We start from the raw sequence: 13592 nt of genomic DNA on the forward strand, positions 1-13592 counted from the left end.
ACCGGGAAAGAACCCGAGGAATCGAGTCAAGGCCAAGACGCGACTCGTTTAAGGTTTGTGCACAACGTAAAATTTCTGTAAATTATTTTCTGCATATTGTTTTGAATAATTTAAAATAGTGAATTGTGACATTATTTTTTATGCTTTGATTTAAATTGTTGAAAGTTATTGTGTACATTTGAAATGGAAATGTTTAGTAAATTATTAAGATTAGTTTTTAAACCACAGTGTCATGACCACATATTTGAACACCTCACTAGCATGACTAGTGGGGGTAATCAATTTCGAATTTTGATTCCTTCTCTGGCTGAAGTATTGAGGTGTGTGCCAGTAGAAGAAGAAATTGAATGGATATCCATATATTTGAGCTAGCTAGCCTTGTGATGTGGCTTCTCCTTAGCCTCTGGCTATTGAGATTATATTTGTTTCGAATGGCATGATATAACTGTGGCTTTTTATGAAATGTGATTTGATACTTCAAAATGAAATTGTTTGGATTAAAATCTCATAATTCATGTTCTGTATTGAATTCTCATGTTCAGTCCAATTTTTGAATAAATGTGATTTAAATTCTGCATAAAGATTATTTTAGTATGTTGTGCACCACTGAGTCGTAGTACTCAACGATAGTTGTTATTGCTGTCGCAGATATAGAGACTAGAGGAGCAGCAGATTGAGCTTCTGAGGACAGGGGAGCTACCTGCTTGAAGTTATCGGGTATAATTTATACCTTAACTGTAAATATTCATTTTGATGTATGTATTGCACGTAATTGTATGGACATGTAAAATCGGTCTTGAGCAGCTTGTACAAAGTTTGTATAAAGTTTGTAATAAATTTTAGTTTGAATTTCTTTTAATGTAAATTTTTGTAATGTTGTATATAAATTATTTTGTCATCAATGAAATATGAATGGTAGTATTTTATTTTAAATGGAATGAAATTCATTAATGGTGGATTTGAATTTTGGAAGTTAATAAATGTGTTGAAATTGATTGAGATGATTGTGAATTTGAAGAAGTAGCTGAGAAAAATTATTGGATGTGCTTTTTTTTAGGTATTTGAAGAACTGTTTTTTCAAAATACAAACGGAACTCTGCCAAAATTTTTATAAAATTTGCGGGAAAACAAAATAGGCCAAAAATTTCAACTAGCTTTCAACTTGAATTAAATGTTTTAATACCTATTAGAAAATGCTTACCACTTATTAAAAATAAGAAAATTATTTTAAAATCCCTTGTAAGGTACTTAATGAGTTATCGGTAGGTGAAGTTCGGTAGTTTATTAGGTATTCTGCGAGATCATGTTATGCCTTACAGAGGGGTAAGGTGTTACATGTTTTAGTGGTATCAGAGTAAATTTTTGAAGTATGTTTTAACTTGAGAATTTGTGTCTTTCCTGGTTAAGTACAACTGCTCAATGTCCATATTTGTTACATACAGTGCATTACATCATAAATATGAACTAACGAAGGGAAATCTCCATGTGTTACTGTTCAGGAGATACCCTAACTTCAGACTAAAATGGAAGAAGGGAATCGCTCAGTCGAGCAATCTGTTGAAGCTAAGGCACAAGGGGAAGCCCCAGCTTTACAGAATGTTAGTGGATTAGCAGCACCAGCCCCACAAATGCCGCAGTTTCTTGCACAGTTTGCACAGTAGATGGCTGCGATGTTTCAACAAATGGCTGGGGGTATGCCTGTTCTAGCTCCACCCCAGACACCTGTGGCACAACCACAACCTCCAGTCAGACAGTATGATAAATTGTTAAAGTATGAGGCAACAGAATTTAAGGGTACAGTGGACCCTTTAGAGGTAGAGCAATGGCTTGAAAGGATGGATAGAGTATTTAAGAAGCTACACTGCCAAGATGAACTAAAGTTTGAATATTCTGTGTCGCTAATACAAGGGGATGCATATGATTGGTGGAAGACCATCCCCCACAGCCTAGCTGAACCACCAGTACTGACATGGGATGACTTCATCAAAGAATTCAGACAGAAATACATCCCAGATGCATATGTTGATCAGAAATTGCAAGAATTTTGAGTTTTAAACAAGGGAACCGATCAGTGGCAGAGTATGAAAGAGAGTTTTCTCACTTAAGACATTATGTTGGGAGTCTCCTTTCTGCCAGTAAGGCAAGATGCAAGAGTTTTGAGACTAGCTTAAAGCCCAGTTCGAGAATGCAAGTAGTGCGATTTAGACACAGCAATTTTTCAGAACTCATGTCTCAAGCACTCGAATTAGAAAGGATTGGATCAGAAGCAACCCCAGTAAAAGAAAAATCAGAGAAAGACAAGGGGGAAAAATCAATTGAACAAAGTTCTGGGGGTACCTCTGGAAAGAAGAAGAAATTTAGTGGACCCAGTGTAACACCCTAGGCAAATCCCACATCGACAAAACACGGGAGAGATGCTGGGTTAATAAGTTGGTGGTTCGTAACCCCTAGTGACGCGTTTTAAAACCGTGAGGGCTTCGGCCTAGAGCAGATAATATCACTAGTGGGCTGGGCCATTACATTTGTGGTATCAGAGCTGCTCCGTGTGCAACCTTGAACGGTGGTGGGGCAAACCTCAGCAAGGACGCTGAGTCCCATAAGGGGGGTGGATTGTAACACCCTAGGCAAATCCCACATCGACAAAACAAGGGAGAGATGCTGGGTTAATAAGTTGGTGGTTCGTAACCCCTAGTGACGCGTTTTAAAACCGTGAGGGCTTCGGCCTAGAGCGAATAATATCACTAGTGGGCCGGGCCATTACAGAAGCCCTCGCGGTTTTAAAACGCGTCACTAGGGGTTACGAACCACCAACTTATTAACCCAGCATCTCTCCCATGTTTTATCGATGTGGGATTTGCCTAAGGTGTTACAATCCACCCCCCTTATGGGACTCAGCGTCCTCGCTGAGGTTTGCCCCACCACCGTTCAAGGTTGCACGCGGAGCAGCTCTGATACCACAAATGTAATGGCAACGATACAGAGAAAATTAGCATGGCCCCTGCGTAAGGATGACACGCACAAATCGAGAAATGGTCCAAATTTTTCAAATGTAATGGCCCGGCCCACTAGTGATATTATCTGCTCTAGGCCGAAGCTGTAACACCCCTCACCCGACTACAGTGTAGCTGAGCAAGGCATGCTACATTCGGTGCTGGAGCACCCTAACTTACCTTACTTTATTTCTTTAAAAATTTTGTTCTCGTTATATTTAATATCGATTATTTTTCGACAGAGAAACTAACGGAGTTTCCCCTATTTTATTATCGTTTGACGTGTTTTACTATTCACCTGTTCGAAGATTTCAATAATATTTTACAATAAAAATCTCATCAATTATTTTTATAACCATATCATAATTCACATCTCATTCATATATCTCAATTTTATATTCATTTCCATGCATTATCTATATATTTCAAATCTATCTTCAAATCCATACAATCTCATTCATGCTCAAATCACATAAGTAAAATTTTCAAATTTCATTAATTTACATAATTTCATAATTTACATGATATATAAATTAATTACATATGAAAAGCTAATTTATTAATTTACATCGCATTCCTATTAATTACCTGTTCATAATATGCTTAGATATTGTATTGTAATGCATATTATGAACAGGTAATTAATAGGAATGCGATGTAAATTAATAAATTAGCTTTTTCATATGTAATTAATTTATATATCATGTAAATTATGAAATTATGTAAATTAATGAAATTTGAAAATTTTACTTATGTGATTTGAGCATGAATGAGATTGTATGGATTTGAAGACAGATTTGAAATATATAGATAATGCATGGAAATGAATATAAAATTGAGATATATGAATGAGATGTGAATTATGAGATGGTTATGAAAATAATTGATGAGATTTTTATTGTAAAATATTATTGAAATTTTCAAACAGGTGAATAGTAAAACACGTAAAACGATAATAAAATAGGGGAAACTCCGTTAGTTTCTCTGTCGAAAAATAATCGATATTAAATATAATGAGAACAAAATTTTTAAAGAAATAAAGTAAGGTAAGTTAGGGTGCTCCAGCAATGAATGTAGCACGCCTTGCTCGGCTACACTGTAGTTGGGTGAGGGGTGTTACATTTATTTGGTATCAGAGCTGGACTCCCTCTAGTACGGTGTGTGGTGCAAGGACGCACCAGGCGGAAGCTGGTGGGCTTGTCACGACCCAGGGATGGGGTTGGGACGTGCTTGTTCAACCAGCTACGCACTGGAGTGGAAACTTCGTGTCACACATCGGAAACGGGAAGAAAAGATTTGGGCCATATATGTGGGAGCCTTCCTCACCTGGTCAGCGCGCTTTTGGGAATGAAACCTCCCAAGGGACAAATCCGTGAGGCCCATGGGCCAAAGCGGACAATACTAACTGGAGAAGGATCGGGCTGTTACACCCAGCAGGGTCGAGGTGGAAGATTTGGAAGGGGCCGATTTTTTGGACAGAGACCCCCTAGGTCTGGTCAACAGTCGAGCAGGGGTTCATATCCTGCCCGCCCCTGTGAGACTTGTGGCAAGATTCATGTGGGAGAATGCTATCGGGCCACTGGAGCCAGTTTTAACTGTGGAGGCAAGGGCCATCTTGCTAAAGACTGCACTAGTGCTCCGAGATACGGTTCAGCTCTACGACTGCAAAAGGATCTATTCAGAGTCCTGCTTCCAGAAGTTCACAATCAGTTAGCCGAGGAAGAGGCAGAAGTAGAGGCACTGCTTCTGGCAGTCAGGGCACGGTTGGTCAGTCAGCACAAGGAAGTGCTTCAGCCAGAGTCTACACGATAAGACAGTGAGAAGAGGCTGAGACTTCCGATGTGGTAGCTGGTACATTCTCTATCTCTGATCAAGAAGTATTTGTGTTGTTTGATCCGGGTCCAACCCACTCATATGTTAGTGCTAGCATAGTCAGTTCACTTGCTGTTCCATGTGTCTAAATGGGTTTTGAAGTGCTAGTAACTAGTCCGTTAGGATAAGAGGTTCGGGTCAATAGAATTTATAGGGACTATCCTTTGGTGATCCAAGGACATGTTTTTTTGTCAGATTTGATTGAAATGCCCTTCAGAGAGTATGATATCATCTTAGGCATGGATTAGTTAGCCAGGCATCACGCCATGATTGACTATAGACTGAAGACAGTCACTTTTGGTCTCTCTTTGTACGGTGATGTGGTAATACATGGGGAGAGGCATTTACTGCCATCAAACATCATTTCGGCTGCACTAGCCAGAAGGATGACCAGAAAGGGGTGTGAAGCATACTTGGCACATGTGATAGACACCCAAGTGGGGAGTCCAACACTAACGGACATCCCTACTGTATGTGACTTTCTGGATGTGTTTCCTAATGAATTACCAGGATTACCTTCAGAACGAGAGGTGTAGTTTGAAATTGATGTTATGCCTAGTGTGGACCCAATCTCCATAACGCCATGTAGAATGGCACCAGCAGAATTGAAAGAGTTGAAAGTACAGTTGCAAGAGCTGCTTGACAAGGGCTTTATCCGCCCTAGTGTGTCACCTTGGGGAGTGCCAGTGTTGTTTGTAAAGAAGAAGGATGGCACTCTCCGGTTATGCGTTGACTATCGGCAACTGAATAAGGTGACAATAAAGAACAGATACCCATTGCCCCGCATTAATGACTTGTTTGATCTATTGAGGGGTGCAGCTGTGTTCTCCAAAATTGACCTGAGATTTAGGTTATTATCAGCTGAAAGTACAAGAGTAGAGTATTTCTAAAACTAGCTTCAGAATCCGCTATGGCCATTATGAGTTCTTGGTCATGCCATTCGGGTTAACTAATGCTCCGACTGCTTTTTATGGATCTGATGAGCACTATCTTCAGACCATACCTCGACCAGTTTGTTATGGTATTTATTGATGATATATTGGTCTATTCGAGGAGTGCAGAAGAGCATGATAGACATCTGCGGATTGTACTATAGACTTTAAGGGAGAAACAACTATATGCCAAATTGTCGAAATGTGAATTTTAGCTGAAGGAGATATCCTTTTTAGGGCACATAGTATCAGCAAAGGGTATTAAGGTAGATCCTAGCAAGATAGAAGCTGTCCTTAATTGGAGGCCACCCAAAAATGTCACGGAGATTCGCAGTTTTCTGGGTTTAGCTGGATACTACCGTAAATTTGTGAAGGGATTCTCCATGTTGGCATCTCCATTGACCAAGTTGCTTAGAAAGATGTAAAATTTCAGTGGACGGATAAATGCCAATAGAGTTTTAATGAATTGAAGAAATATTTGACTGAAGCTCTAGTCCTGACTTTACCTACACCAGGTAAAGAATAAATAGTTTATACTGATGCTTCTCACAATTGGTTAGGCTGTGTGTTGATGCAAGATCTAAATGTCATTGCCTATGCATCACGCCAGCTAAAACTGCATGAGAGGAATTATCTGAAACATGACTTGGAGCTTGCGGCTATTGTGTTTGCTCTTAAGATCTAGAGACACTATTTGTATGGGGAGAAATGTTATATCTACGCAAATCATAAGAGTTTGAAGTATTTGGGCACCTAAAAAGAGTTGAATTTAAGACAGAGGAGATGGTTAGAGTTGATAAAAGACAATGAATGTCTGATAGACTATCAGCCAGGGAAAGCTAATGTTGTGGCTAACGCCTTAAGTCACAAGACTATGGCAAGTCTACGGGTTACTCCTTTGTCTATGGTACATGAGTTAAGATCATTGCATGCCAGCTTAGAGATTAATGATGAGTGGCAGACAGTAGTTGCATGGCATGTACAACCAGTGTTGATTGATCAGATCAGAATGGCTGCTCAGAATGACTAGAAGTATCATAAATTATTAAAAGAAATCTTACAGGACAAGAAACCAGAATTCTCAATCAGAGATGATGGTCTACTGCTACACCAGGGCAGAATATGTGTTCCTAATGATGTTGATTTGAGGCAGATCATTTTGAAGGAAGCACATGAGTCTCCTTTGGCCATGCAACCTGGTGGCACAAAAATGTATAGAGGGCTAAAGGAGCATTACTGGTGGATGGGTATGAAAAAAGATGTGGCAGAGTTTGTTTCTAAATGCCTAACTTGTCAGCAAGTGAAGGCAGAGCATCAAGTACCCGCTGGGTTGTTACATCCACTACCAGTACCAGAATGGAAATGGGAGAGAATAACGATGGATTTTGTGGACTTCCGAGGACACAGAAGAGTCATGATGCAGTATGGATCATTATTGACAGATTGACCAAGTCTGCTCATTTTTTGCCAGTCCGGATGGTTACAGTTTAGAAAGATTGGCCAGGTTGTACATTGATGAGATTGTGAGACTACATGGAGTGCCAGTATCCATCGTATCAGACAGAGATCCTAGTTTCAATTCTAGATTCTGGGGTAGTCTTCAGAAAGCCGTAGGAACTAGATTGAACTTCAATACTGCATTCCACCCACAGACAGATGGCCAGTTTGAGAGGGTAATTCAGATCTTGGAGGACATGCTGCGGGCTTGTGTGATTGAATTTGAGGGCAGTTGGGACACATACTTGCCTTTGATTGAATTTGCTTACAACAACAGCTACCAATCAAGAATTGGGATGCCTCCATATGAAGCTTTGTATGGCAGAAAATGTAGAACCCCGTTGTGTTGGGATGAAGTGGGTGAAAGAAAGATGATTGGACCCGAAATTGTTTAGCAAACTGAGGAGAAGATCAGGGTGATCAGAGATCGACTTAAGACTGCATCAGACCGTCAGAAGTCCTACATTGATCTGAAGAGAAGGGATATTGAGTATGCAGTGGGTGAGAAAGTATTCCTCAAGGTTTCTCCTTGGAAGAGAATTATGAGATTCAGCATAAAGGGAAAACTGAGTCTTCGGTTCATCGGGCCATATGAGGTTCTTGGAGGAGTGGGTCCTTTGGCATATTGATTGGCACTACCTCCAGAGTTGGAAAAGAAATGTAACGTCTTCCATGTGTCTATGTTGAGGAGGTATTGATCAAACTCATCTCATGTACTACCAGTAGAAGAAATTGAAGTGAATCCAGACCTCACATATGAGGAAGAACCCATAGAGATTCTGGCTTATGAGGTGAAGCAGCTACGGAACAAGCGAATACCGTTGGTAAAAGTGCTGTAGAACCATCATTCGGTCCAGGAGGCTACTTGGGAACGAGAGGAGGATATGAGGAGACAACACCCACAGCTATTCAGAGATTGATAGCAAATAAAATTTCGAGACGAAATTTATTTAAGGGGGGGAGAATTGTAACACTACTATTTGCATAGCCTGGTATATTTCATTGTTTTGGTGATCGGTGTCAGTCCGGACAATTAAGGAGATTAGAACCACACTTAAGACAATTAGAGAAGCCATAAATATAAATAATTAGTAATTGCCAATTAGTTAAGTATAAATAAGAAAAACAGAACATAAGAATTTAAATGAGCCGTGAGTTACAGCGATGGGTGACCTTCTCGGGAAGGACTACGAAATCGATTTAAACTCAAATTTCGAACTGTAAAATGTGACGTTGCGGTCCTTAGGACCATTACAAACACAGTGGAAAAGAGAAAATCACGAAAAAGAATTGTCAAGTCAATCAAATAATTAGGTCAGAGAGCCAGAAGAAATATTAAATTATTTGCAAAACGAATTGAACCGGCGAGGGGCAATTTGGTCAATTGACCCCGAGAGCTGACTCCTGACCTAACTGTCAAATAAAATCAGAGAAAAGAAAATTTCAGAATCAAAAATTAAATTAAAGAACTAAGGAAAAATAAATGAAAAAAAAAGGAAAGGAAAAGAAAAAGGTTATTACATCATGTGTGACATCAATGATGATGTCATAATTAAAATTATTTTTCCTACCAAATTTGACTAAGTTAAAAATCTATTAAGTAAGATAAAAATAACATAAAAAAAAGGAAATCACTTTCATCTTCATCCCTAAAAATAGCTGGCTCCTCTCCCTCATCTCACCATGAAGGAAACTCCATTAAAGCTTGCTTAAAGCTTTTAAATCCCTACTAAACCCCAATTTCTCCCATAATTACTTCATAAAACCTTACCACCCTCACTTGAGAAGGAGATTTAGCAAAGAAAGAAGGAAGAAAAAGAGGAAATTGAAGAAGGGAACATCCAAATTAAGGTTAGTGATTTAAGTTTAAAAAATTCAGTTTATACTTTGTGTGTTTAGTTCAACTAACTTAGAAATAAACTTAAAATGAAATAAAAAAATTTGTGGTGGACCAAATTGAAAATTCGGCTAGCTAGGGTTACTATGCATATGCTTGTGTTTTGATTGAATTTAATATGTTAGGCAAGCTTGTGTGAATGTGGTAGTGAGATTGATATGCATTGAATTAGTTAAGTGCTATGAATTGGTGAACTAGGGTTTTGGACACTTAGGGTTTAGGAGACAAAATTTGGAGAAATGGTGAAATGATGTGTTTGACCTAGTTTGAAGTGAGAAATGGTCATTTATGACCAAATGAATTGTGTTGGAAGTGTTGGAGTTGAGGTTAAATTCGAATTGAATGTGGTCATGCTGCTGGCAACAGGACCAAAACTGAAAATTTACAAGTCCAATTGGTATGAGACAATTTGGGAATGAAAGTAGACACAAAATGACACAATTTTTATTTACGAAGCATGCCCAAAATGTGACCAAAACCTAGTGAACAAATTGACCAAATCCGGAAATTCTTAGTCTGACTTGTACAAAATGACCAAATGAAGTCTGTTCATTTGGGCATAACTTGAGCTAGGTAGGTCTAAACGACCTGAAATTTTACCAGTGGACAGTTGAGATATAGACCTAAAACTTTCATGAAGAAATAAACCCAAATTATGGCATTAACCAAGTCATTTGGCCACCCAAATTTGGTGACCTAAAACTGCCAGAACCAAAATTTGCCCATAAATCTGGGTTGAGTCCAATCCGGCAGCCATGACTCAAATGGCTATAACTTGAGCTACAAAACTCCAATTGGAGTGATTCAAAAAGGAGAATAAACTTAAGACAATAGGAAACATTTTCTATGAAGAAAGTTTTGCCAAATTCTAACAGAAAAATGACCATTGGAACAGTGTAACCTTAGACGCCAAAACTTAAAATTATCAAATTTGCCTAAAAGACTTAGAATTTGGGTAAACAACCAACACCAACAAATTTAGTGACCAAAATGTGGTATGTGAGTGAAGTTGAAATTTTCATACCTATTAAGCCTTAGAAAGTCAACAAATTGTTTTGAATAGTATAGTGAATAGTAACCCCAAAACACAAAATTTAAAGAATGTCAAGTTTAGCACATTAGAGCTAGGTATAAGTGAATGTAAATTTATTTTTGGACTAATGATGAGTTATGATACTAAAACACTGTGAAATTGTGTATTTCAGTGGAAAAGAAAACTGAGAAAGAACCTGAGGAATCGAGTAAAGGCCAAGAGGCGACTAGTTTAAGGTTTGTGCACAACGTATAATTTCTATAAATTATTTTCTGCATATTGTTTTGAATAATTTGAAATAGTGAATTGTGACATTATTTTTGATGCTTTCATTTAAATTGTTGAAAGTTATTGTGTATATTTGAAATGGCAATGTTTAGTAAATTGTTAAGATAAGATTCAAAACCACAGTGTCATGATCATATATTTGAACACCTCACTAGCATGACTAATAGGGGTAATTAGTTTCGAATTTTGATTCCTTCTCTGGCTGAAGTGTTGAGGTGTGTGCCAGTAGAAGAAGAAATTAAATGGATATCCATATATTTGAGCTAGCTAGCCTTGTGATGTGACTTATCCTTAGCCTCTGGCTATTGAGATTATATTTGTTTCAAATGGCATGATATAACTATGGGTTTTTATGAAATGTGATTTGATACTTCAAAATGAAATTGTTTGGATTAAAATCTCATAATTCATGTTTTGTGTTGAATTCTCATGTTTAGTCTAATTTTTTAATAAATGTGATTTAAATTCTGCATAAAGATTATTTTAGTATGTTGTGCACCACTGAGTCCTAGTACTCAGCGATAGCTGCTATTGCTGTTGCAGATATAGAGACTAGAGGAGCAGCAGATTGAGCTGCTGAGGATAGGGGAGCTACCTGCTTGAAGTTATCGGGTATAATTTATACCCTGACTGTAAATATTCATTTTGATGTATGTATTGCACGTAATTGTATGGATATGTAAAATCGGTCTTGAGCAGCTTGTACAAAGTTTGCATAAAGTTTGTAATAAATTTTAGTTTGAATTTCTTTTAATATAAATTTTTGTAATGTTGTATATAAATTATTTTGTCATTAATGAATTATGAATAGTAGTATTTTATTTTAAATTGAATGAAATTCATTAATGGTGGATTTGAATTTTGGAAGTTGATAAATGTGTTGAAATTGATTGAGATGATTGTGAATTTGAAGAAGTAGTTGAGAAAAATTATTAGAAGTGCTTTTTTTCAGGTATTTGAAGAACTATTTTTTCAAAATACAAATGGAACTCTACCAAAATTTTTACAAAATTTACGGAAAAACAAAATGGGCCAAAAATTTTAACTAGCTTTCAACTTGAATTAAATGTTTTAATACCTGTTAGAAAATGCTCGCCACTTATCAAAAATAAGAAAATTGTTTTAAAATCCCTTGTAGGGTACTTAATAAGTTATCTGTAGGTGAAGCTCGATAGTTAATTAGGTATTCTACGGGATCATGTTATACCTTACAGAGGGGTAAGGTGTGACATGCATGGAGATAAATTTTAATGTGTTAGTAATTAGTCTTTTAGGATAAGAATTGCGATAATAAGCGTGATTGGACTTAATTTTGGAAAAGTTTATAGTAAGAGACATCTCCTAGACTACGATAAATTATAAAGTTAATTAATAAGCCTAATTAGGTAAGGCAAAAGGACCAAAAAGTAAGTTATAGCAATACATCTACCCTAGATGGAAGTAAAAGTACTCTTGTTGATAGATGTCAGTAAGTACCATAATCAAAATAAGTTTAAGATATTAGTGGATTTGAAAGAAATAAGACATAGGGAAGTTTGATCTATTCGGATGTATCGTAGTAACTATGCAATATTCTTGATGTTTGTTCTATAAGCTGTAGATTACAGTACTGACTTGAGATTTATTGTGCAGAGCTACGTACTACCCAATAGTACATAAGGATAAGAATAGTTATAAATGACTTTCGCTCTGGTACAAATATACCAGAATAGAGTTTATTACTATAACTGAGTTTGAAAATCCTAATTCGGGATTTAAAAATCTATAATTAGAATATCAAAAGATCATGCTTGCAAGGTAGTGAGAGTTAAAGACTCCGTTACCCTAGCATGAATTACAGTACATCAAGAATTGTTATGGGACTAGAGATTTTAACATGGTAAAAATTTAAAAATAACACCTATAGGGCTAAGTCATCCAGTCTCCGATATGGGGTTTATAGTTGTTTTGCTATTGCAATGGATCTTTTGCTCAAAGTTTAGTAAGGAACAGTATTCTATTTGTGTAGCAGTTAGACACAAAATATAATTTTGTTCCCCTGGAAGAGACATGATGCTATGGATGATAATTATAACTTATAAAACAGTTAAGAAATGATATTCTACTGATAACAGTAATTCGATGGGAACTAGTTGGCTAGGTATTCTTTAAGAAGAGCACAATTTTATTGTGCGGATCATAAGGATTAGATTAGAATTCAAGCGGAACTTTTGAATAGCATGGGAAATAGGACAGTCCAGTAAACTCCCTTCTTAAAATTAAAGAATTATTTATGGTTGAAAAAAAAAAAGGGTGATGATCGCAAACCAGTGGAAAATAAGCTATAGAATATCGGTAGATAAAAGAAAATATAGAAGTAAAAATTAGAATAGTTGGTGCGAATGTAATAAAGAAACGTTATGAATATTAGTTAAAGTGTTGACTAGAATGGTCAGAGGACCAAATAAAAGTAATATTGAAGTATAGTGGATTTATTAGGGATGATAAGAGGTTTTAAATCATGACTTGACAGTCAAGTTAAGGAAGAAGATAAGATTGAGGAATAAAATAATTAAAGTTAAGCTATGGAAAAAAAAAACAAATAGAACAGTAAGACATGAGAAAAACACTAGATGAGGAACTGCCACCAGGGCAAACAACCTACTTAAGACGCGTAACGATATCCCGAGCTATTTTATCAAGAAGGAAATAAGTTAAACAAAAGCAAACAAGATAGTGCAAAATGGCACATAGGCCTTGGTCATAAATGGAGATGGTAAGATAATGGTTATTGACCTATGGCTAAGAAAGAGATAAGCAGTTCATATATGATCAACAAGGTCATTTAAAAAAAGAGACTACAAAGGAAAATAATTGCTAAAACAATAGCAAGAAAAGACTAAAATATTCTAAACTAAACTAAAGGTTGCATCAAATGATCAAGAGATTTGATAAGAAAAGAGTAAAACTAAGTTCTCACCCATAGGATCATACGAGGTCCTAGAAAGAGTGGATCCACTAGCACACAGATTTGCTTACCTTTAAAATTGAAATGAATTTGAATCTAACTTATGACAGAAGCACATAAGAAACTTGGCACACGA

General features: G+C 36.9%; 1 non-coding gene across 1 annotated transcript; it reads left to right on the forward strand.

The window, feature by feature from the left end:
* Positions 1 to 2942: 2942 nt before the first annotated feature.
* LOC131176283 (U6 spliceosomal RNA) lies at positions 2943 to 3044 on the forward strand. Its single transcript, XR_009146406.1, has one exon. It is a non-coding gene; the product is annotated as a U6 spliceosomal RNA (small nuclear RNA).
* Positions 3045 to 13592: the final 10548 nt, after the last annotated feature.

Source organism: Hevea brasiliensis, chromosome 18, assembly GCF_030052815.1.
Source record: "Hevea brasiliensis isolate MT/VB/25A 57/8 chromosome 18, ASM3005281v1, whole genome shotgun sequence".
In the NCBI taxonomy this organism is placed as follows: Eukaryota; Viridiplantae; Streptophyta; class Magnoliopsida; order Malpighiales; family Euphorbiaceae; genus Hevea; species Hevea brasiliensis.